Source organism: Halichoerus grypus, chromosome 8 (genome assembly GCF_964656455.1).
Source record: "Halichoerus grypus chromosome 8, mHalGry1.hap1.1, whole genome shotgun sequence".
Lineage (NCBI taxonomy): Eukaryota > Metazoa > Chordata > Mammalia > Carnivora > Phocidae > Halichoerus > Halichoerus grypus.
In genome coordinates this window covers 103534513-103559292 of record NC_135719.1, presented here as the reverse complement: position 1 = coordinate 103559292, position 24780 = coordinate 103534513, and the positions used below count along the sequence as shown (strand labels likewise).

Below are 24780 nucleotides of genomic sequence, written 5' to 3'. Positions count from 1 at the left end.
AGAGTTATCAGTCTTGCACACGAGTTTGGAGACTTAGACTCATCCTGCTTTGTAATAGGCTGATAAGAGTATGTCCTGCAGGGTGGTCGGCCTTCTTCCTGTGAAGCCGCCTGTATTATAAGTCTCTTTTTAAAGACTTTACTTTTCTTTCTCCTTCTCTTTCTTCCTTTTAATTCTCTCAATCTTTTTCCTTCAGTGGTATTATTAGAAAACTTGGTACCCCTTTTTAAGTGGGGAGAGTAATGAACTCTGTCAAGAAATAAAGCCAGCAATCAGAAGGCCTTGTTATGGAAACAGGACAAAGAATCATACCAGTGACTGCTGGGACCTGGAAAGTTCTGCCTTGCTGGTGAGAAATGGGCTAAAGCTGCAGGGGCCGGGCCTCCTCACCCACCAATGTGAACGACTCTGAAAAAGACCTGCAGCCTTTTAATCCATTTAAGAACACACGGGAAGGCCTTGACTTACTAGGGGCAAGATTAAATTTGTCGAATACACATAGCCAAGAGCAGTTACTGAGCCTGCAGACTAATCTCTGCTCCTGTCCTAGTTACAACACCTTGGGTGTGGTCCCGGGCTCCTCCGAGGTCCAGGGAGAGGACTGGCTGGGTGAAAGCCTATTCTCAGGAAGCTTCTGTTAAGGCCAAGCCTGTTCTCTCACACTGGAAGACTCGCACCTGCTAGGATTTCAGGGTCTCTCGGGACATTCACTGCCTCAATCCCACCAAGTGCCATTCTGACTCTAGCTGAGAATGGTAAATAAGCTTAAAGACAGAAGTTCAGGGAAAGGAGGGGTAAAATTAGCACAAGGCCGTGATTGTTTAATTTTTTAATACTAGTGAATGATAAATGCAGGAGTAGGCTTTTCTGATAAATTGTTAGGGCAAACTCATTTAAGGCTCCACATTGTGACTTTAAGAATGTCTGGAAAACATTGAGTTCCTTATTGTGAAGGGAGCCTTGAACATTAAGGGACGCCGGCCCAGCTGAGGGCAGACTAATGCAGATTAACTATCTCCAGGTGGGGCAGGCCCACGACTGGCCCAGACAGGTAGACAGCGACACCTGTGTGGAGAAGCCCTGTCCGTGGGAGAGCTATCATATACACAGGTTACAGGCAAGGCCAGAGAGCTCCAGGAGAATCCAGAAAGATGTAATGAAGGTTTGGAGTCAGGAAGAATGCTGAGAAAACAGCCACTTGGAGCCGAGAATCAAGGAGGAAAATAGAGGCGATGGCCAGACAGGCCTTGAGATTCTGAATGGTAAATCTGTGCTGGTAAGTTTTCACGTACAACTGTGGGTCTTGCCCGTGGGTGTGAGGGAAGTTGAGTGGAATCAGGTGTGCACATTGGCTCTGCTAAAGCAGACCCCAGCTGACCACCTGTACCCGCTTCCTGATAAAAACCCTTCTCTGGTCTTCGCGCTTCTCTGGTCTCGTGCTATTCAGTCCTTGGATTTCTCTCCCACACTCTGGTGAGGAATCTGCCTCCTTCACCCGGCACGGTAAGCTCAAAGTCTCTCCCTGGACTGGCTTCCTCTTTTCATGAGGTATGTGACTAATTGCTTGCCTGGCTTTAGCCTTGTCTTGACTGATTCCACTTAATGAGCATTGTTCTTACTTCTTTCCTGCTCCACTGGTGATATTTCTAATTGAAGAGACCCTTTCATGAATATAAATATAGCATGATGCTAAATGTGAACAGCCATTATAGTTTAAATTTCTTAATCTCAGCAAATGTTCTACTTTTTACCTCTCTGAATGCTTTGCATATGGTGGCCATTTATTAAACCTTGAGTGATGGCTTTTGCTCTGTTTCTGGCACAGTCTCAGATAAATTGGTCTTTCCTAACACACTTGTCTTATACATTTCTTATCTTTCTTTCTTTTAGGGAGCTATCGTTTACATTAATGGCATTCACAGATCTTAAGTGTAGAGTCTGGTGGGCTTTGACCATTCTATAGAGCTATGTAACTTCCACTCAAATCAAGATCTAGAACAATTCATTCCTTTGCAACCCTTTCAGTCAATTCCCTGGTCCCCCAAATAAACTAGTGTCTGATTTCCATCACCACAGGTTAGTTCTGTCTGGCCTTGCCTACATACAAATGAAATAATTTGGTATGTGCTCATTTGGATCCAGCTTCTTTTGTCTAACATGGTGTTTTAATGTTAATTTATGTTGCATGTATTAATGACTCATTCCTTTTTTTTAGGGAGTAGTATTCCATTGTGTGACTAGATCACAATCTATGCAAGGATTGGAAAAACTTTGAGTTGTTTCTGGTTTGTAGCTATTATGAATGACTTCTATGATTGTTGTACAAGTTTTTTTTTTTTTGCTTTTGTAAGCATACTTATATTTTTGGGGTAAATATTCAGAAATAATATTGCAGGGTCATATGGTATTTCCAAAGTTGTTGTACTGTTTTACACTCCCACTAGCAATGTGTAAGCGTTCCAATTGCTTGCCAGCGTTCAGTATTGTCTGATAGTTTAGCCATTTTAACAAGTAAAAATGGCATATCATTGTGGCCCTAAATTGTTTTGATAACTAATGCTGTTGCGCAGTTTTTCATGTGTTTATTGGCTATTGTATCTTGTGAAGTATGTGCAACCCTTTGAAATTGGTTGTTGGTCTTACTGAATCATAGGGCTTTTAAAAATATATTTTTGGATATTATTTTTTGTCCTATATATAAAAAATATTTCCTCCAGTCTGTAGTTTAAGTTTTCTGGTAAGCAGAATTTTTTAGTTTTTATGGAGTCTGATTATTATATTTTTAATTTTATGATTAGTGATTTTATATCGTCTCTATCGTTGCCCTTACCAAGGTCCCAAAAATATTCTTTTTTTCTTTTAGAAAGAGTATGTGGAATTAAACAAAACAGATGAACATAGGGGAAGCAGGGAGGTGTCTGGGAAAAGAGAGGGAAGCAAACCATATAAGAGACTCCTAACTAGAGAACAAACAGGATTGCTGGAGGGGAGGTGGGCAGGGGATGGGCTAAATAGGTGATGGGTATTAAGGAGGGCAGTTGTGATGAGCACCGGGTGTTGAATGTAAGTGATGAATCACTAAATCCTACTCCTGAAACCAGTATTACACTATATGTTAACTAACTAGAATTCAAATAAAAACTTGGGGAAAAAAAAAAGAGTATGGCTTTAATGTTTATGATCTATCTCAAATTAGTTTTTGCCAGAAGTCTTTAATATCTCTTCTCCTAAATATTCGATATTTTCTGGTGATGTATTGTTCAATTGTACAAAAAGCAATTGTGTTTTGAATATTTCTATTGTTTATTGCTAATATATAGAAATACAATTGATTTTTGAGAATGTGCTAAGTTCTTTACTAACTCTACTAGGTTTTTAAAAGATTCTTTAGGATTTTCTATGTACACAATTGTGTCATCTGTGAATACAAATCTTACTTTTTCCTTTCCCGATACCTGTTTTTGGTGTCCTTGCATTGTTGATTGGCCAGAATGTCTAGTGCCGTGTTAAATAGGAATGACTAGAGTGGACATTTTCACCTCGTTCCTGATCTCAGGGGAGAAACATTTAGTCTTTCAGCATTAAGTGTGAGGTTATCTCTAGGTGTCCTTTATCAGATTGAAGAGGTTTCTTCAATTTCTAGTTTGCTGAGAATGTTTATTCTTTTTAAGAAATTATCCAAATGGGTGTTAAACTTTGTCAAACGTTTCTCTGTATCTGTTAAGACAATCGCATGATTTTTTTCTTTATCCTTCCCCCGCCCCTCCCACACATTGTTTTGCTTCATTTGCTAATATTTTATTTATTTATTTTTTTAAAGGTTTTATTTATTTATTTGAGACAGAGAGAATGAGAGAGAGAGAGAGAGCACATGAGAGGGGGGAGGGTCAGAGGGAGAAGCATGCTCCCTGCCGAGCAGGGAGCCCGATGCGGGACTCGATTCAGGGACTCCAGGATCATGACCTGAGCCGAAGGCAGTCGCTTAACCAACTGAGCCACCCAGGTGCCCATTTGCTAATATTTTTAAAGGATTTTCCTATCTTTGATCATAAGGAATACTGCTCTATTTTCTTGTAATGTCAGAAGTTATGTTGGCTTTGTAAAATGGGAAGTCTTTCCTCCTCTATTTTATGAAAGTTGGTGAAGATTGGTATTCTCTCTCATTTGGAGACTTCAGTTACATATATGTTATGCTATTTGATATTTTCCTACCAATATCAGAAGCATTGTTCATTTTCCCCCATTTCTTTCCCTCTATTAAATATTTTCTTGTAACCTATTTTTGAGTTCACTGAAACTTTCTTCTCTTAAGGTTATCTGATGATTTATTTCTAACGCCACATTTTTCCTTCTAGAATTTCTATTTGGTCACCCTTAGTTTCCATTTTTTTTTTTTTTTCTGAAATTCCTCATGTTCACACATGGTGGTTATTTTTTCCACATAAGCGTATTTAACATATTTGTCAAGCTTACCTTAAAAATTCTTGTCTGCCAATTTCAAGATCTGGGTTTTCTTTGGGTATATGTCTATAGACACTTTTCCCCCTTTTATTTGGGGTCATGTTTTCATGCTTCAATATTAAAGGCTTTTATGTATCTTACACATATATTAAAAAAAAAAAAAAGAAACTCCAATAGAAACTGAAGTAAATAGGTACCCCCAGAAAAGGTTTAAGTTCTACTGGAGTTTTTAGATTCTCCTGCACAATATTAAGTTACGTATGTCCACTAGTACATTGGTACTTTGCTCTCATTTTGAAAACAGGATTTTGTCTGGTCTTATATATGGTATACCCAAATCAAGTATTTAAATTTTATATTTCCAGGGAAAACAAAACACCCTAAAACTATGGGTGGAAACCAAAGGTAACATCTCAAAGGGTAACAGACCTACTTTCTGCCCTTTCCTTCTATAGGCTTATATATTTAGTGATTATATACAAATATAAATAACTGTAATTATTGAAATTCATTGTTAACTATAAATCTCTGAACAATAATACAAAATTCCTTTCTCATTGGACCACATTGTGATTTAATTTATGAGTCTGTTCTCAGGTAGAATGTAAACTCCCTAAGTTTAGACTTTTTCATTAAACTCTTTTAGTCTCACGCAGGAAGACAAAACAACAAACTCTAGACCCCTTTGGTTCTTTGTTTATGTAACTGCGGTAGGGCAGACTTCGTGGAGGGGTACATCCAGAGCAATGTCAGGACTTTGGAGTCCCATGTAGTTTCAGTGAATAGATAAAACCTGACCTTTAGCTAAAGTAATCCTGATGAAACTTCTACCTTGAGAAGTCTGATAGCAGAGGTTACAATCCCCCCTTTGTATGAATGTGGAAGGGAGGGGAAGAAACAGACCGATTTTTTTTTTTTAAGACTTTGACATTTCATAATTGAATGATTGGCTTGAGAGATAGGAATCTTGTAGCACCTCTCCCCACCACCATGAAATGTCTCAAGCTCTTCTCTATTTCTGAATCTTCTCACAGTACAAAATAAGTACAAAATTCAGTGTTTTTTTTTAAAGTTTTTTTTTTTAAACACTGAATAGGTTGTGTGTGTGTATGTATGTGTGTGATTTTTTTGGACATTAATATAAACCTTTAGTGACCTTCTTTATTGTGCTGGATAAGGATGATTTCAAAACTCTTAAGATACTCTATGATATTTGTATTACTGGGCTGCCAAAGAAATGACCTGGGAAGAACCTTCTTGAAAATTATAGTGATTAGAACTAAAGGAATTATAATATGAAAAAAAGCTCCATGTTGTCCCCAGAGGTAGATGTGAAAAGAGATTCATTTTCTAAATTACCAGAGGAAAAAATATTTTAACAGAACTAATTTAAAATATTATATCCCATTGAGGAAGGAGATAACATAAATATTTATGGGAGTAAACTCCTTGTTTCAGAATTGTGTTAAGGAAGAAAAATATTCCTACACAAAGCCTTGCCAAGTGAGAAGAAAGTGTGAGGGATTGATAATGTTTGTGATGAGTACCTCAGCCATGATTCTGGTCCAGATGTTTTATTTCTTTTGATGTCCCTATTAGTACCAGAGTCAATATAGTTGCAGATGTGAATTGGTGAAATGACGATGATAAAACCATTACACTGTAGAATTGTTGTAGCTGTTCGTTATTTTTTTCTTCTTCTCTAATGGCCAATCATGCACTCTCATCACAAATAAAATTTGTGCATCTGGGAGAAGCCGCATGTTGTATTTGGTAATGGTTGCCTTTGAGATTATTTTTCTTAAATAATTTTGGATTCTCTGGATGTTTTGTGTAAACTTGAAGTTGAAAAATAAAGTGGTCAAACAAACAAAACAACAACACGGTGGATTAGAAAATGATTCCATATAAAACATTGAATTGTTGGGTGGAAGTTTGTTGGAACAGAAGACAAGCATTCACATCTTAGTGTTAAGAAAAGCAGATGTGTTTGGTTTTGGATTAGAATTCTAATTAAGGGCTCCGGCTCCAGTATGATGATTCTTAACTATTTCTGAAAAAATTTCCCTTAGTTTGCTGAACATGCTTTTATTTCTTCCTTTACCCTCTGTGTATCTTTGCCTTTTACACAGTCTGTGCCAGTCAAGTCACCAAGGTCCATTTCAACCATTTCCAAAGGAGTTCTTGGGTGTTCCTAAAATTTATTATCAAGGCTGTATTATAATCTACTTGATGAAATTAAAAAAAAGGTCCAAACAGTAAAATACATTCTCACCGTCTGTAATGGTTTACATGGAGATAATCTGGATTTCTACAAAACTATAGCCCTTATTTCTTGTATTTGGGTGTGCAAACATGAATTCTCACCGTACTATGGAATTGTAATAGCGGAGAGCTGTTTAGAGTCTTATATTCGATCTAAAAGATTTTTTTTTTTTGGGGGGGGGGGAAAACATGAAGATATTAGCATGACATTGTTTCATATGGATCCTAATACTACAAGAAGAAGTCCAGAGATGGTATCATGATGATGCTCTAGTGTACTATTTATAAATCTAGTAAGGTATAAAAACTGTTAATATCCCAAATAATATCTTTCCTTCTATAAGTAGGCTATACCAGTTCTTACAACAAAGTTGCTTATGGTTAAGCGATTGTATGTGTTTGATTTGTTTTTTTTTTTTTTTTTATACTTAATGGAAACACTGGGTTGGTTATCTCAGGCTTTCTTAACTTTAACGATGCAATTTTGTTATTGCTGCTGGTGGTGATGATGGTGGGAGTTAAGCAATATGCTGAGTTTTTTTTCCAATGACTTTCCACCTCTCTCTCTCTCACATATAAAATGAATCTCCCTCCTGATACATAATGATACATAATAAAGGGCAAAGGGGAAGAGGTTTGTGCTCCTGTGCTGAGTGGTAACTATAAATGGACAATTGCAACAATCATGGTCTGCTAAGGATAAAGCAACTGAGGGGTCAGACCCTTTGGTGATAAAGGTCTGGATCACCTCAGCAGATAAACAGCCTAGACAAGCAAAAGTGCTGGCTGAAGACAGAGGAGCCATAGAATGGCTAGTGGAGGAGGGAAGTAATAAGCTTTAATTACAGCATTGGGACCAGCTATAGTAGTGGGGACTAGAACTCAATGTGCAAACTATTTTTGTCTTTTTGGTAACTGAAATTAGCCACCTTTTGGAATAAGTGGCTCCTCTCTCAGGGGAGAAATAAGGTATATATATATTTTTTCTTGGAAGATGAGTGAGAATCTGCATTCCACAAGAGGTAAACTGTGTTGGATCAGTTTAATCAGACCCCTGGGTTTGCTTGGCCAAGACTTTCTGCTTGATGTTATGGATGAACCTCCAGGAATATTGCCTAGACCCTAAAGGGGAAGTTTCAGTATTCATCAGAGGGAGGCTCCTTGAACTCCACTCTTGGCTTATATTGGGGGCAGCTGTTCTCAGGTCTTCATGTTCTCAGGTCATCCTCATGACGACCTGGCATCATTTTCCCTCAAGTGTCCTGCTAAGAGCTTCTCACCTCTCCCTGGGCCTTCACTATTGTTGGTGAGGCACAGATGCCATGGGACCTGCTGAGTTTTTATGTGCTCATAGGCTGAGCCCAAGTAGCTTTGGTGGGAAGGTGGGGAATGCCTGAATTTGCACCTGCCTGCTGACTTCTAGCAGGTGTCCCATAAGCACTACGGTGCTGCTGATGTCTTGGGGCCATTCTAGGGACCACCAGGTTGGCTGGTGTGGTGCAACCTGGAAGTGTCAGGGACTTGGTGTTCCATGGGGCAAATGAGCCTGTGATAAATCCTGTCCCTTCCATGTCTTTATGGACCATTAGGACAAACAGTAGTTCGTATTTCCTTTGTGAAGACTTCTCATGAGACTGAGCACGTAATTGCATTTGGTGGAAAGCTGGGAGTAACTTGGAAACACTCCCCACCATTTTCTCTCCCTCCTTTCTTGCCCCATTTTCTTTTCCCTACTCCTGTTTCCCAGGATTTGCAATCCCGCAAAGGGTATTAGCTTGTAGATTTCAGCCATTCAATTTTGGCTATGAACACTTTTGTAGAAAAGGGGCCAAGGCAGTGACGTAAATCACTTAGTCAAATACCTACTTGACTATGTTTTATTGTATATTAACCAATCAATTTACAGCCATCCAGCAAGGACAGTTACAACTGTCTTTGGAGGATGTTAGCTAGTGCCCAGATGTGAAATCATTAAGAATATAATGGAATACTGCCTGCGCTTTGTGTCTTGAAGACATTTTTTTTAAAGATCAAAACTTCAGTGAACACAACTTAGTGATGCTTTTATTGCTGACAAACTGACAGGAGGGACTCAGAATTACATAGAAGCAACATTTTAAGAATCAAAAAGCATTTTTTATAGCTTATTAGGGTTTTGATAGGTCCCTGAGTTATAGTATACAGCTTTTGGAGCCTTTAAAACTTCCTTGAATGAGACACTTCCTTCCAAATGCTGGCCCTTTTTAGGAGATGAAAACTAAAAGTCCTGTCTGAGGGGGTACTTAAGAACTCTGAGTGTATAATAGTGACTTAGGATGGAAATAGCTATTTTGACCTTTATACTTTATTGTTGGCTAAAAAATCAGAAACCACACCAATCAGCTTTTACTTTTTCAAGTATTTTGAAATTGTAAAAAAGGTTACCTTTTCAGGTATATTTAAAAAGAGCAAAATGCACTATAAAATACGATGAACTGATTTATACTCCAAGTTGAAGTATATCCTGTAATTCTTGAAATTTGTGATTTATAGAGTTAAACTCCTAAGGATATAATGAATATTCTAAATTGAATTCTCAAAAAGCAATTCAGATCACAGTACATCTTCTAGAGGGGTATCATTGGTGAAAATTGTTCAAATTTTTTTGTAATCTCAACTCCATAACTATTAAGGGGAATGACATCCTTAGATCCCTAAGCACAGAGTTAGAAGATTTAGAGTATTTTCCAACATTGGAGAAAATCCAACGTCCTTGATGAAATAGTTTATTAGGTTAGCCATATGAAATTACCATTTTTGTTTCAGCCCAAGCAAGGATATAAAATGAATGTGCGCACATATGGAGAGCTTAAAAAAGAAAACACAATCACCATATGGGTTTAATAAGCAGCACTTCAATGCTCTAAGAAGGATAAGGGAAGCAGCCACTATTAGTTAAACAATCTGAATACGAGGGAAAATGGTTCTTGAAGAATCATTAATAGTGCTTAGGGAATTTGTGATCCTTATTTTGTAGGAGTGAAGTTGAGTACAGGGAATGTGGCTATATTTTTTTTTATTGCTGTGTAACAAATTACCACAAAGGTAGCTAAATGAAACAACACAAATTTATTAGTTCACAGTTCTATAGGTCAGAAGTCCAGGTGGGCTCACTGGATTCTCTGCTTACAAGGTCAAAATTCAAAGTGTTGGCTGGGCTGGCCTCTTATCTGGAGATTCTAGGGAAGAGTCTGCATTCAAGTGTATTCAGGTTGTTGGCAGCACCCAGTTACTTGGGGCTGTAGATCTGAGGTCCCCATTTCCTTGCTGGCTATCCGTGGGGGCACACCCGCAGCTTCTTGAGGTCCCTCCAACTTCAAAGCAGCAACTGTGCATCAAGTCCTTCTCTTACTTTAAATATCTCCTGACTTGCTCTCTGCCATGGCAAAAGAAATCTCTTTGCTTTTAAAGGCTGACGTGATTACAAAGGACCACTGGAGAATCTCCCTTTTTATAAGGTAAACTGTGCCATGTACTACAACACACCATAGGAGTGATACCTCATTATATTCACAAGTTCCAGTGATAAGGTTATAGAATCTTAGGGGCTCTTTCTAGAAATTCTGCTTACCACAGTGGTTTTGTAATTTTGAGGAAGTAGTATCAGAAGATTAACTAAAAAATTTACCTTCCTGTCTTTCTTTGCTTTTCTTCCTAGACAACTAAATTATCTGCCACCTTCCTATTGCCTCAGAGTAGAGGTGTGGCTGGATGGAAAACAAATTGACTGTGATTCTTCTTGGCATTTATTTTGAGAAACTTAAGCTGGAGAGAGTATGTAGAAGTTGCCTGGCTATATATAAAAAAAATTGTCCCCAAGCACAAAGGACGCAGGATATTCTCTCATGCTAGAGCTTCCCCGTTGAGGATGAGGCAAGTGGGAAGAGAGCAGAGACCTGCTGCCCAGGTAGTTCATTTAGGGAGGCAGCAAATTCCTTGAGCTGGAAATGCTGTCAGGTTTTTCTAGGCAAAGAGGTGTAGACTCCACTTCATGAAAGCTTATTGAATATGTGTCACAGAAGCATCTTCTAGTCACAAATGGCAAAGAGCCTTAAGGACCAGTGTGGTAAATATTTCAGTGACAAATTGTGGGGACTCTGAGATGACCTAGGACCTCTCCCCAGACTTTCCTTAGCAAACCCCTATATCAAATTTCAGAGCTGTGGCTTGATCAAGTGAGAGGAACCCCCAAAATACAAGTTAAATACGGATCAAATTGTTTCAGAAAATGAAGTTCCACTTTTTGTGTGTCTGAGTATGTGGACTGTGACTCTTCTTCACTACTTTCCTTTTTTCTTCTTGCTTTCTACTCTTTGGTAACACAGAAAAGGGGAAAATCTCGTTTACAAACACTGGAAGATTACTGGTTTCAGCAGGATGGAAGTGCTAGATGGTTAAATCACGAGAGCTCTAAAAGCTAATGAAATAAAAAGTTATTAAGTGTGTGCTCCAGAAAGGTTAAACAATGCAGAAGCCATTGACATTGGGCTGTATCCTGTAGTCCTGGTCTGCTGTAGTCTCCTGGGGGTGCTCTCTTGGTTCAGAGATGAAGCAGCATGTCTATATTGGGATTCTGGGATGGAGATAACAAATAGCTGCAGTACATTTGTTTTTACTGGAATATGCTCACTGGTTCTGCTTTTGGAATCTTATCAATCCCATGATAGCTTAGGCTAAATTATGCTACAGTAATCAGTTAACCTCAGATCTTGTTTATTTCTTATTCCTGCTATCCACTTACCCTGAATCAACTGTGATCATGCTTGGTGTCTGCTTCCTTGCGGGATCCAGACTGAAGAAGCAGTCCTTATCTGGGCATGCTGAGCTCATGACCGGCATGAGAGAACATGACACTTAAGGCTTTTTGGGGAGGGGTTCATCTCCTTGCTTCAGTTTCATTAGCCAAATAAGATCCATAACTAACTAAGGCTGGCATTAATGAGGTGGAGATCTATAATCTTATCACAGGGAAAAGACTATTTTGAAAAAAAAAAAAAATAGGATTCACCACAAGCTCCCCTCTCTATCATCCCCAAACCCACTGATTTTTTTTTTTTTTTAATTCTAGTTCATTCTATGCAGTGATTTTGCTGTTCTGAGTGGAAAACATTATCTCTCATTTTCCATCTTCTCAAGTTTTTTGCTAATTTATGAGGTCACATTTAAGTTTTAGAAGTTTGTCTGGTTTTTTTTTTTTTACTGGCAAGGTGGACTTTAAGAACTTACCAAATAAAGTATTTCTGGGTTCTGCCAGTTTCTCTATGAACATTCTTGGATGCTCTGTTTTCCTGGAAGAGATCATTTATCCTGATGTTGTCTGGGTCAGGATGCTGGTGGGGATTCAGCCACTGCAGTAGCTGGAGGCTCTGGCTCGTGGGTGTCTCTGTTCACAGGGACAGTCACCAGCATGACCGTCGGCTCTGAGATTCAGTCTAGGAAAGAACATGGAGCTCATCAGTGCCTATCTGGCTTAATGAACTCATCATTCTTTTTGTTTTACTTTGTTTATAGTATCTGTGCAATCTTAGCAATTCACATCCTTGCACATTAAAAATTTTAATTCAAGGGACACCTGGATGGTTCAGTCAGTTAAGCGTCTGCCTTTGGCTCAGGTCATGATCTCCAGGTCCTGGGATGGAGCCCCATGCCCAGCTTCCTGCTCAGGGAGCCTGCTTCTCCCTCTCCCTCAGCCCCTCCCCTGCCCCTTCGTTCTCTCTCTCTCTCTCTCTCTCTCAAATAAAATCTTAAAAAAATTTCAACTCAAATCTTGAGATACAACAATAACTTCATGCATATCTGAGGGGAAGTTTGGCTTCAAAGGGAATTATTTCAGCTCAAAGACACTAGGGAATGAATATAAAAACACACACAAAAAATATATGGATCTCAAATTAAAAATGAGCTAATAGTAGAACTGTAGAGCTAGAAGAACTTTGTTTATATATCAAAAATTATCAGGTAATAAGTTGGAAGGTGTTATTTTAGGTTTATTCAGAGTGTCTTTACATAGTCTGGATTTTCTAATATTCAAGGGTCATCACTCATACATTGTAGGGCTTCTAACATTTGTTTTCATTGAAATGACTGCCTAAATTGTTCAGTTTTAGAAGGCATAAATAAGTGCAGTGTATTATCAAAAATTCCTAGCAAAAACATTTTTAAGAATTGGAGGAGCAAGAAATTTTTGATAGATTTATTTCCTTTAAATAGAAAATTCAGTTTCCTTCCTTATGAGGTTGTACCAGAATCTGGGAATCTTACGGTTGAGTAAAAAGCGGGAGAAGATGTTCACCTTTTCCAAGCTCATAATGGGGTTTGGATTTGGAAGCTTTATAGCTTTTTGTTTGTGACCAACACCTAGGGTACAGGCAGCTTTGAAGTATTGGGGCCCTGTGGCCAAGGACCCACACAGCCATACTTTGACTCCTCTGTGAGAATCTTTTCCTTAAGCACCGTGGGTCCACCTCTCCTACTCTTCTCCCACCTCTTTTCTTGTGGAAATTGTTGTCCCCTCTAGGTGCTTAAAAGGCACTCCTGCCACTTTTTGTCCTCAAGGGCACTTTTTCCACATAGTGAGAAGTAGCTGGCATTGACATTACTGTGTTCATGGGTCTGTATGTTGCTAATATTCCTGAGTGGATTTAGAATGTCTCAAATATACATCATATGTCTGGTTCTATTCAGGGAGTGAATGAGTGACTCTACTTTGTCATTTGATAAATATTCCTTGTAGGTGTCACCGATGAAACTACTCCAGAGACTGAAGAGCACGTGATTCCATACCGACATATGGATCAAACAGCATATCTTGCTTTTTTTTAAAATATTTTATTTATTTATTTGACAGAGAGAGACACAGTGAGAGAGGGAACACAAGCAGGGGAGTGGGAGTGGAAGAAGCAGGCTTCCCGCGGAGCAGGGAGCCCGATGCGGGGCTCGATCCCAGGACCCTGGGATCATGACCTGAGCAGAAGGCAGATGCTTAACGACTGAGCCACCCAGGCGCCCCCTGCATATCTTGCTTTTATTGGAGCTCTGAAGTCAGGCTCTCTGTCTGCCTCCCAACAGACGTTCTACCTTTGTTGACACAGATTTCATGATTCTTTTTTTTTTTTTTTAGCACCAGCTCTGACCACCGACTCTTGGAATAACAGAACTCAGGGAGCTTCCTTGTTTGTGTTGCTGTTGTCAGTCATTAACACATTGTTTGGGTGAGAATGTCTTGACTTTATAAAGCATCTAAACTTGATCATAGGTCTTAATAGAGTTGTCTTGGTGCTATATCCTGTATTTTGTGTATTTTTGGCAGGCTGCAGTAATGCTTAGTATTATATGCTTTTTGTGGTTTTGGGAAAATGACAGTTAATGGTGCTGCATTTATCAGACCCAAGACTGGTAAACAGAACTATTTATCCAAGTGCACATTCTCATGAGCACAGTAGTACTGATGACAGGGAAGTTTGAGGGGCATAATGAGGTTGATGTGTTGGTGGGAAATGTGTGAGGGTGATAAGATGCTGCTTTTGTGAGGCAATGGGCAATTAAACTGCTGAATGACACTGAGCATTGGTAGGAATTTGGTCTCTACCACAGGCCAGTGATGGAGGGTAGGGGGGTGACAGTGTATTTTGTAATCAGTAAAGTATAACCTATAAAATTTTTCATGTCTTTCATTATATATGAAGGCAACAAACCACTCTATTAGCACCTAGGAATTTGTCATCAATAGAAATCATAGATGTTTTTATTTTATTTTATTTTATTTTTTTATTTTAAAGATTTTATTTATTTATTTGACAGAGAGAGACACAGCGAGAGAGAGAACACAAGCAGGGGGAGTGGAGAAGAAAAAGCAGGCTTCCCGCCGAGCAGGGAGCCCGATGCGGGGCTTGATCCCAGGACCCTGGGATCGACCTGAGCCGAAGGCAGACGCTTAACGACTGAGCCACCCAGGCGCCCTGATAGATGTTTTTATATTCCATCATAGTTGTTGCAGATATTTCAAAATATTCTTTGCACTCAGCACTGCTGTGAAATTATAGGCATTATATGCTGCTACGTCTTATAATGTAGTACATTAATAAAAGACACTATATGACAATAAAAAGTTTTATTTGTATTTCATTGATTTCTTTGTCTATGCTATTTATTTTATTTCATGTATTTAAAACATTAAATACCTGGCATTTTGAAGTTCAGCTCCTCTGCTTTGGTAGATGCCCTGGTTCTTGCCAGACCATGATCAGGTTCATTCTTCTAAATCCTGGCTCTTTAGAACGCTCAGGGACGTTCTTTTCAAAGATGTGCCCTGCCTGCCTTTTCTGCATGTGAGCACATCTCTTGAACAGTCCTGATTCACAGTTGCAAATTTTACATTTGCACGTGTGATTTCAAATGGGAAAAATAAGCAACTGAAAATACGGCCCAAGAAGTTGGAGTCATAGAATCTGAGATCTAGAAAATGCTAATTAACAAGGGCCAAATCAGAATACAGTTCAAAATACCTAGCATGTATAGTCAAATACAGACCTCTTTTAAGTTTATAGCTATAGACTTTGCAAAGTCTTCTAAGCGGTGCCTCCTGAAGGATGGGGGTACATGAGTTCATCATATTCCTTACAGTACCTTGCAAGAATCCTGGCATTTGGTAGCATTCAATTAATGTTTCTTGAATTGAGTTCTCAATGGGAAACAAATGCAGTGTTGCTGAGAGATTGAGAATATGCATGTTACTTTGATGACTGCGTTAGTGGCTAATATCTTCCTGATGTTGTTAACACCCATGTCTTGGTAACAGTGGGGTCATTAGAGACATGTAAAACAAAATGTAATTCTTCAATAAAAGCAACAGTGACCTACAAAATAAACAGTGTACGGCTACGTGGGAACATTATTGAGCCTATCGTAGTTATGGCATCAACTGAAAAAAATTGCTTCTCTACTAGATCGACAGCTGTTCGCAGGCAGCAGCTGCTTTTCCTGGGGTAATTACAGATAGTTTTTAGTGTACAGTGTCAGAACACAATTTTACTGATACTGCTGATGTGACCTCACCTTGGGAACTAAATAGATAACATCAGATTTAAGATGACACCTTTCTCTTTCTCTCTTCTGTGTTAGCCGCATATTTTATTAACTTCAATGATGCGCACATTTAAGGGATAGCAAGAAAAATGAACAATTTTCTGCTGTAAAGGCTCTTAAATATTTAAGAGAAGCAAATACTTCTGTATTAGTGATTTTTAAGCATTAGCTGTTTTCTCACAGGAAAATATTGAGTAAAAAAAGTACAGATATTCCTCCCCGCATGATCTCACAATCTTGATTTGCTTCAGTTTTACTTTCATTGCACTTATAAACTTCCCAGGTACCATATACTTTTTTTCTTAATTATGTGTATTGTTAGTCTATATCTACTAGAATATGAGCTCCTTGAAGGCAGAAATTTTGCTAACCAGTATATCCTAATAGATTTATAATCTAAAATGTTGCTTGGCACAGAGTTGGTGTTTTAATATTTATTGAATAAATAGGTGACAGAACATATAAATGAATAAAACCAAAGTTTATAGTAGGTCTGTATCTTTGTTAACTATAGTTTCAAATTTATCTCCGTCTGCTTATTGCCAGTTATGTCCTAGTAGCTTAATATCACTTCCTAGATACTTTTGAATAACTATAAATAATAACTGTAAACTGTAAACTTATAATGGTGGCTGAGGCATAAAGCAACACAGGGAAGTTCCCATGGTCTGGTTGGGATCCAATTACTAGTGATTATATAATTGTGTCACTGTCCTAATGATTTTAAAATATTTGTGAAATGTTTTTTTTTTTTTTTTAAAGATTTTATTTATTTATTTGACAGCGAGAGACATAGCGAGAGAGGGAACACAAGCAGGGGGAGTGGGAGAGGGAGAAGCAGGCTCCCCGCAGAGCAGGGAGCCCGATGTGGGACTCGATCCTAGGACCCTGGGATCATGACCTGAGCCGAAGGCAGTCGCTTAACCAACTGAGCCACCCAGGCGCCCAAAATATTTGTGAAATGTTAGCGTTGATGTTGGTCATCGGTTTCCTACAGAAATGCTAAGGATGAACCAGACACTAAGTATTAAAAGCTTGAGCCTTTCAGAAAAATAATCAAAAATGCATTCTGAGAGACTGGCTTCAGAGTAGCTGAGTATAGATTGTCAACCATTTCAGAAATTCGGGCATTGAGTACTAATTGTTGGTTAAATAATAGTCTAGAAAGGAAGCTTGTGAAATGGGAGTTTTTTGTTTTCTAAAGAGGAGTGGCTTGGAATTCTTTTCTTTTTCAGATACTGAACTGAATTATAAATTCTAATTCCAATTCTTTTTTTTTAATATTTTAAGATTTTATTTGTTTTGCAGAGAGAGAGAGAGAGTGTGAGCACAAGCAGGGGGAGCAGCAGGCTCCCCACTGAGCAGGGAGCCCGATGCGGGGCTCGATCCAGGACACTGAGATCCTGACCTGAGCCGAAGGCAGACGCTTAACCATCTGAGCCACCCAGGCATCCCCCAATTCTAACTTCTAATATTTTTATTTAAAAATTCATTCTCTACTGTGAATGCTTTCAAATGTTGAAAAGATGTTTTCTAGAATAGAGCATAAAAAGATTCTAGGACTATTTATTAGGAGGTGTAGATGTCATTTTTAATGAAATATGGGCCAGATAATCATGAACAGTATGAGTCAATGCACTAACAGTTACTCTGAGAGCAGTCACTAATTATACAGTGCTTCTCAGGAAAGACACGTGATTTCCTTAGACTACAGAGCCCTACTAGGTTGGTTTGATTATTTGAAGAATCTTTGCTCTTAGCAAGGAGATAAAAATAAACTATGGTTCTTTCCTCATGGCAATAAAACAAAGAGCTGAGAAGTGAAGTATTTAGACAAGTGTCATTAATTATATTAATAAAACCAAGGGCAGAGTTAACTGGATTCAACAAAAAAAAGAACAGGATGTGGTTAAAAAAAATTGTGTATACTGACACGCCCACTTTTCTTTTTGCCTACATGTCAGTATTGATAAAGTAAATGAGCAAAGAAAGAGTTTTGAAACATTTGAAATCTGACTAATTTGAAGGGAGTTTTAGAAATGGGATGAAGAAAATGAAGGTGTACTAGCAGTGCTAGATTCATTGGCAGCATCTTCTGTTCCATGATTATACTTTAACTCATTTGATCCTAAAAATAACCCTGTGAAATCAGTATGATTATCATCTGCATTTTCTCTAAGAGAATGTGATATTCAGAGAGGTAAAAAATTGAATTAAGCCCATTTCATTCGTATGTATGACCCAAGTTCTGATCTTCTGATTGCAACCCCCCTGTGTTTTCTACTACATGGACACAGCTGCTCCTATTGTAAGTGTCTAGGGGTAAAACTATTCTTCTAGATCTCCCTCAAAGAACAGCCCAGGTTCCCATGGTTCTGACCTGACATGCCCTCAAATGTCAGTATCCTTTTTGCCTTTAGAGGGCTGCATACTTGGCCTGTTTTGGTATCTGAGAAGATTGCTTTACTGATTTGAGCTTAAACATGGACCTACGTTTAAGGATTTAGGAGTTTAATAACTTTAATGGGAAAACAAGCAGTAGGGAAGATCTTTGGAATGAGCTAACTGAACACCACAGATGAACCAGATGAGGTGCACCTTGGGTAATATTTCATGGAAGCACACATACACTAAATGAGATACTAATAACATGTAGATATAATTAGAGTGTGATTCTTTTCTTAAATACTAACCCATCATCTTTAGGGTATTGACAAGACAAAAATTTTTATCTGAGTAACTAGACAATTTTCTTCCTAGGCTCAATCCAGTCATCCCATATGGTCATTGGTTTCCAGCAGCATGCTTCGAGCTGCTTTGGCTTCTTAACACACATTAGCCTGTTTTTTTTTTTTTCTGTATTGGTGTTCACTGACTCTCCTTGCTGAGAACGCCTGGGCACATCCAGTACCATCGGGTACTGCCTTACGCTGTCCCTGGGATTATACTCCTCTGTGATAGACTACTGCTTCCATGGTTTTAGGTAGGAAAGGGATTTTATTCCTTGGCCAGATTTTTTCCCATTACCTGAAACCTCAAATAGACCTGGCATACATATATTTATATATATATATAAATATGTGTATATATATATATAAATATAATATATATATATAAATATAATATATATATATATATATATATTTGCCTTCAGTTAAAATAGTTCCCACATTATTTATTATCTAAAAGGAGCCCTTTGAGGAGATGCTCTTGATAATTATACCAAAACAATAGGCATAAACAGGGACTATCTTAGGCACACTAGGATATACGGTCACCCTATCAATAAAGGATGTCCGAATGAATAAATGACCATAATGCCCTTCACTCCCTTTAATGTTCTATGACTGAAGTTTAGGAAACCCAAATAAGTCCTGCTCTGGGGCCTGAGGTTGGATGGCTCATCTAGGAATTCATCAGTTTAAACAATTTGCATCTTCTTACAAGTGTGGAACAATGGCAAGATCAAAGTGTTGTGACTGCCAACTGTATTCAATCCCCGAAAAGGGGGAGCTGTAGTAATTATGTAGAGCAGAAATATAATCGTCCTGTTTTAGAGTACTTTCCATCACTGGAATCTGTGTAGAGGTTTCTCTTTGAAGAAAAGGCTGATGGGATTTTGTTACAAAACACATCACAAAATCTGTCCTCTTTAAAGATAAGCTCCTGCATCTTTGTGAGAGATGATTTTTCTAAGCTTGTGTATTCTTTTGTAGTGTGTATAATTCTGTGATAAAAGGTAAAAGGTCAACAATGAATGTGAAGCCCCATCCTCATGATCTATTCAGATACGAAAATCTTTAGACTAGACATCCACAATACTCTCCTATTGCCTGTGATTGGAAGCTGTGATGAAATTATATTTTTATGCAAATAGACATTAACTTTGGAAAAGATATATAATGAATCCCTTCTGGGGTTCCAGGGAACCTGCTGAATTCAAATGCATTTTGGATGCTATAAATGATACTAATGCAGAAGGAGATGGACTCTGTTCAGGAGAACAGCTCTAAAATTATCAAACTGCAGTAAACCAGCTCTTCATGTCAGTTACAAAATATTAACTTCTCTGAATTTCTGCATCTGAGAGTCGAACACTTCTTCAAAGCAAAATTTCACCAAAGATAAACTTGGTGTGATATAATGGCTAGGAATAGTCCCGTCTCCTTTAAAAATCCAAATCCAAATGTAAAGTTGACTATTAAGCAGTTTTGTATGCAAGATCTCTACCAACTGAATAAGAAAGGGGCATATTGTAATGTGCTTGAGGACAGGCTGATTCCTTGCTAAAGTACATTTGAGAATTGACCCATAACAGCTCCTATTTATAAGAAGGCTTAAGCATCAGAGCCTACTTTTTTATTAAATAATTTTGATCATTTTCTTGCAGCGTTTTAGTGATGCGATGGAAATACAAATTATAAGTATCTAAATTCAGTCATACAACTGCTGCTGTGATGCATACATTTAATACTAAACATCCTGAAACAAAAGACATACAAGAAATGAGACCTATATTGAAAGGTAGGAAAATTAGAACATACTTCATTGTTTCAAGAAAGAACAAACACTTAAAATAGTTTAATAATAGCAGTTTCCCTGAGAGTGGGTATTGAATAGGTAGGGCTCATATTAAACAAGTTTTTGGCAATGGACTGGATTGAACTTGGAGAGGAAGCATGCTGGGGTAATGACTAAATTTTCCAGTTTGGGTGAGTGAGGGGCATGATCTTGTGGTGGAAGGACATTGGAAAAGAAGAGAGCCCGTGGGTGTAGGGTGATAATGTTTGCACAGTGATGACAGTCAAATGAATTATTCTGGAAAGAGTATTTTAGGGTTTGATTTTAAAGTAGAATATTAAAGAAAGAAAGGGTGTGGTAGTACATAGACTATCCCACATGCAAAGGCTCTTAGGACAGTGTGGGAATGAGCAACTACAGAAAAGCGGTTTACTTTATTTCCTGCAGAGCACTGATACAGGGTTATGCGTAAATTGGCCCCAAAGTAAAGGTAAACATTTATACGCACTGTTTTTTCAGCTGCATAGCACCTTGAAGACAAACTGGATGTCTTAAAATATATTTTATCTCACACAGCAATTATATGTACATATATAATAATTGGCTCTTTCTGGTTCTGCTCAGTGGTGATAAAGGAGGAGAAATTCCTCTTTTTTGTCAGTTTGTAGGATGGTGTCTTAGTCTGTTTGGGCTACTATAACAGATTACTGTAGCCTGGCTTAAACAACAAACGTTTATTTCTCCCTGTTCTGAAGGCTGGGAGTCCAAGATCAAGGTGCTGGCAGATCTGGTGTCTGGGGAGGCCTGATTCCTGACTTGGGGATGGTTTTCTTTTCCTGGTGTCTTCACATGGCAGAGAGCAGAGATCCAACTAGTTCTCTGGACTCTTCCTGTAAAGGCACTAACCCCATTTGTTAGTGTTCCACCTTGAGGACCTAATTTCCTCTGAAAGGCTCTACCTCCTAATACTATCACATTGGGATTAGGGTTTCAACTTGTGTATTTTGGGGGGACACAAACATTCAATCCATTGCAGACTGGGTACATAACTCTTTGGGATTGAATGTAACAATAGACCTTCATTTTTTAGGTGTGGGAATAATAAGGTAAACATATGAATAATAATAGCTAACCCTTCTTGAGAATTTACTAACTCTGGAGCATTTTGCTAATTGAGATGCCTCATTTCATTTGATCCTCAAGACAGAAGTAGACTTTATTAATATGACCTTTGTTCAGATGAGAGAAATGAAATCGAGGGAGGCAGTTAAGAACTTGCCCAGAAAAGAGCCAAGATGTCCATCAACAGATGAATGGATAAAGAAGATGTGGTATATATATACAATGGAATATTATGCAGCCATCAAAAGGAATGAGATCTTGCCATTTGCAACGACGTGGATGGAACTGGAGGGTATTATGCTGAGCGAAATAAGTCAAACAGAGAAAGACATGTATCATATGACCTCACTGATATGAGGAATTCTTAATCTCAGGAAACAAACTGAGGGTTGCTGGAGTGGGGGGTGGGGTGGGAGGGATGGGGTGACTGGGTGATGGACACTGGGGAGGGTATGTGTTCTGGTAAGCGCTGTGAATTGTGCAAGACTGTTGAATCTCAGATCTGTACCTCTGAAACAAATAATGCAATATATGTTAAGAAAGAAAAAAAGAAGAAGAAGAATGTAGCAGGAGGGGAAGAAAGAAGGGGGGGAAATCGGAGGGGGAGAAGAACCATGAGAGACGATGGACACTGAAAAACAAACTGAGGGTTCTAGAGGGGAGGGGGGTGGGAGGATGGGTTAGCCTGGTGATGGGTATTGAGGAGGGCACGTTCTACATGGAGCACTGGGTGTTATGCACAAACAATGAATCATGGAACACTATATCTAAAACTAATGATGTAATGTATGGGGATTAACATAACAATAAAAAAATAAAAAAAAAAAACAAAAAACAAACTTGCCCAGAGTTACACAACTAATAGATGGGGAGGCTGGGGTTCAAATCTAGGAAGCTTGACTTTAAAACTACTGGTTTTTGTTTTACTTTATACTCTAAAATAGTTGTTTCAAGGAATAGGAATTTATATTTGGATTAATGTAGTTTCTCTGTTCGGGTACCATTCATATGTATAAGTAAACTTCCTAAAGTGAGTACAAAAATTCACTCTTAGGAAATTAAAATAATACACTATATTCTGGAAGAGATGCCTATGATACACAAGCTCATAATTTGTCATTTGATTTAAGAAATTATCTAAAAAATTATCTAAATTCATTTCTAAATATAGTAAAATTTGCTAGTGTTTTCCATTGAATTAATTTGTTAATCTTGGTTTGTTATATCATGTAGTAGGCAGGAAAAAGAACCTGATATAAATAAATGTTTTTATATTTTTGTATATATTTACATAGAGTGCACATACACAACAGAGAAATTGGATACTGAATATGAAAAATATTACAGACAACATCAAAATATGATAAATTTGTCTTTCCTGTGCCTATGGAGTTAAGTAGGAAATGAGATGCTATTTCTTCTTTTTTATTCTTAAAGTGAAAGCCTATAAAATGGGTTGAAAATCCAATGAATTTATGTTTGCATTAGTGTGTATTATTCTTCTGAGGAATAACAGGTGAGCACCAAAGACCGCACAAAGTCAGTGTTGTGGTGAAGGTCAGTAATGAGGCCCAGCCAGAGACTCTGTGGAAGTCTGGTACTGAAAGCCCTAGGATTTTGGAGAGCTTGGATTATAAATTATATCCATTTAATCTTTTTTCCATGATTCTCTAAAGCTGCTTATGTGAACAGCTGATAACTCATGCCTCCTTGTTTATGACAACTATTATATTAAGGGCAGAGTGACTCCAAATTTAATCTATTGACATTTCTGTAAAAAATAACCTTGTCATCTTCCCTTTGGAGTGTTCTTTTTTTTTTTTTTTTTAGATTTTTATTTATTTGACAGAGAGAGACACAGAGAGAGAGGGAACACAAGCAGGGGGAGTGGGAGAGGGAGAAGCAGGCTTCCCGCGGAGCAGGGAGTCCGATGTGGGGCTCGATCCCAGAACCCTGGGATCATGACCTGAGCCGAAGGCAGACGCTTAACGACTGAGCCACCCAGGCGCCCTGGAGTGTTCTTATATGTCCTTGGGTTGTTTGAGTCAAAATCCTCAAACCTCATCAGCCTCTTTTGTCTTGTGACAGAATACACACACACACACACACACACACACACACACACGTATTTATATAGCCTTAAATATATTGTTGGATTTCTTTGTTTTATGCAAGATGTTTAAAGAAAAGCATAGTATATTCACTAATAAGACTGGAGATTTGTGTGACATCTTAAGAGCAAATATGAAAAATTTGTTAAAATATTTTCTAGTACTTTCCTTGAAGAAAGCACTATTGAGGTATAGAGGTACTTTCAGAATAATTTTTTATCTCCAGGAATTTAGGGTGTGATATCTTTAAAAGGCTGATTATTAACCTTAATTCTCACTGTAGTTACTGGAGAAAAATAACTTTTATTCTTCAAATGCACAATTATTTACTGCGTTTATCATTATTTTAGTGTGATTTGTTGAGCAGAGTTAAACTATATCATACTGATCTGCCACATGTAAAATCACAATTTCATGTGGCATACCATCATATTTGGGAAAGAGAAGTGTAGTTGTAATTCTGTATATATATTACACACTGAAATTCTTGTATTCTGACTTAGTTTTATTTTTTAACAAGTTCACTCATTTTAAGCAGCTTTGTTCTTTGGTCATGTAGGCATTCAACGTAATGCCTGTATGTTTTGGTTTAAATGTAACTTCAGCTTTAGCAAGGCAAATTTATTTTCTTGTGAATGAAAAATTAGCAGGAATGCTTTTGGGGAAGATTGCAACTTCTAGTTCTTACAAAAGCTATGAGTATGCAGAATGTTCATACTCTTCCAAAATAGGCATTTTTTTCGTATTGCTGTTCTTAGGATGTCAAATATTATTTTATAGTAGGGTTCTCCAAAGCTAGATGAAACATCCATAAGTTAACGGTAGGCTAAGCTATTAAAAGAAAGAGACTAGGAAGAAGTAGTTTATTTTTGTTTCACATAACAGTCCAGAGCTAAGTGTTCCAGGGCTGGAGAGGTAGCTGTGCCATCCCAAGGTAAAACTTTGGTGGCATTTCCCAGCCGGTAGGAAGGAGGGAAAAGGAAGTCCAAGCAGAAAGAATTAAGGAAATGACTGGAAGTTATGTCAACCACTCCCTTTCATATCTTATTGATTTTAGGTTTAGTCACACCCCCATACTTCACTGTAAGAGATAGTAGAATATATAGCCTGTAGGTATATGGCCATGTGGCCATCTGATATTCTGGGGACTATTACTTAGGGTTCTCCAGAGAAAACC

At 38.1% G+C, this 24780-nt stretch overlaps 2 long non-coding RNA genes across 6 annotated transcripts in view; both read left to right on the top strand.

Moving 5' to 3' along the window:
• The window catches only part of LOC118543837 (uncharacterized), a 472034-nt gene that overhangs the window by 19973 nt on the left and 427281 nt on the right, over nt 1-24780 (top strand). The window lies entirely within an intron of this gene.
• LOC144378846 (uncharacterized) lies at nt 961-14893 on the top strand. The gene is made up of 3 exons (XR_013440679.1): nt 961-1276; nt 13886-13976; nt 14566-14893. It is a non-coding gene; the product is annotated as an uncharacterized LOC144378846 (long non-coding RNA).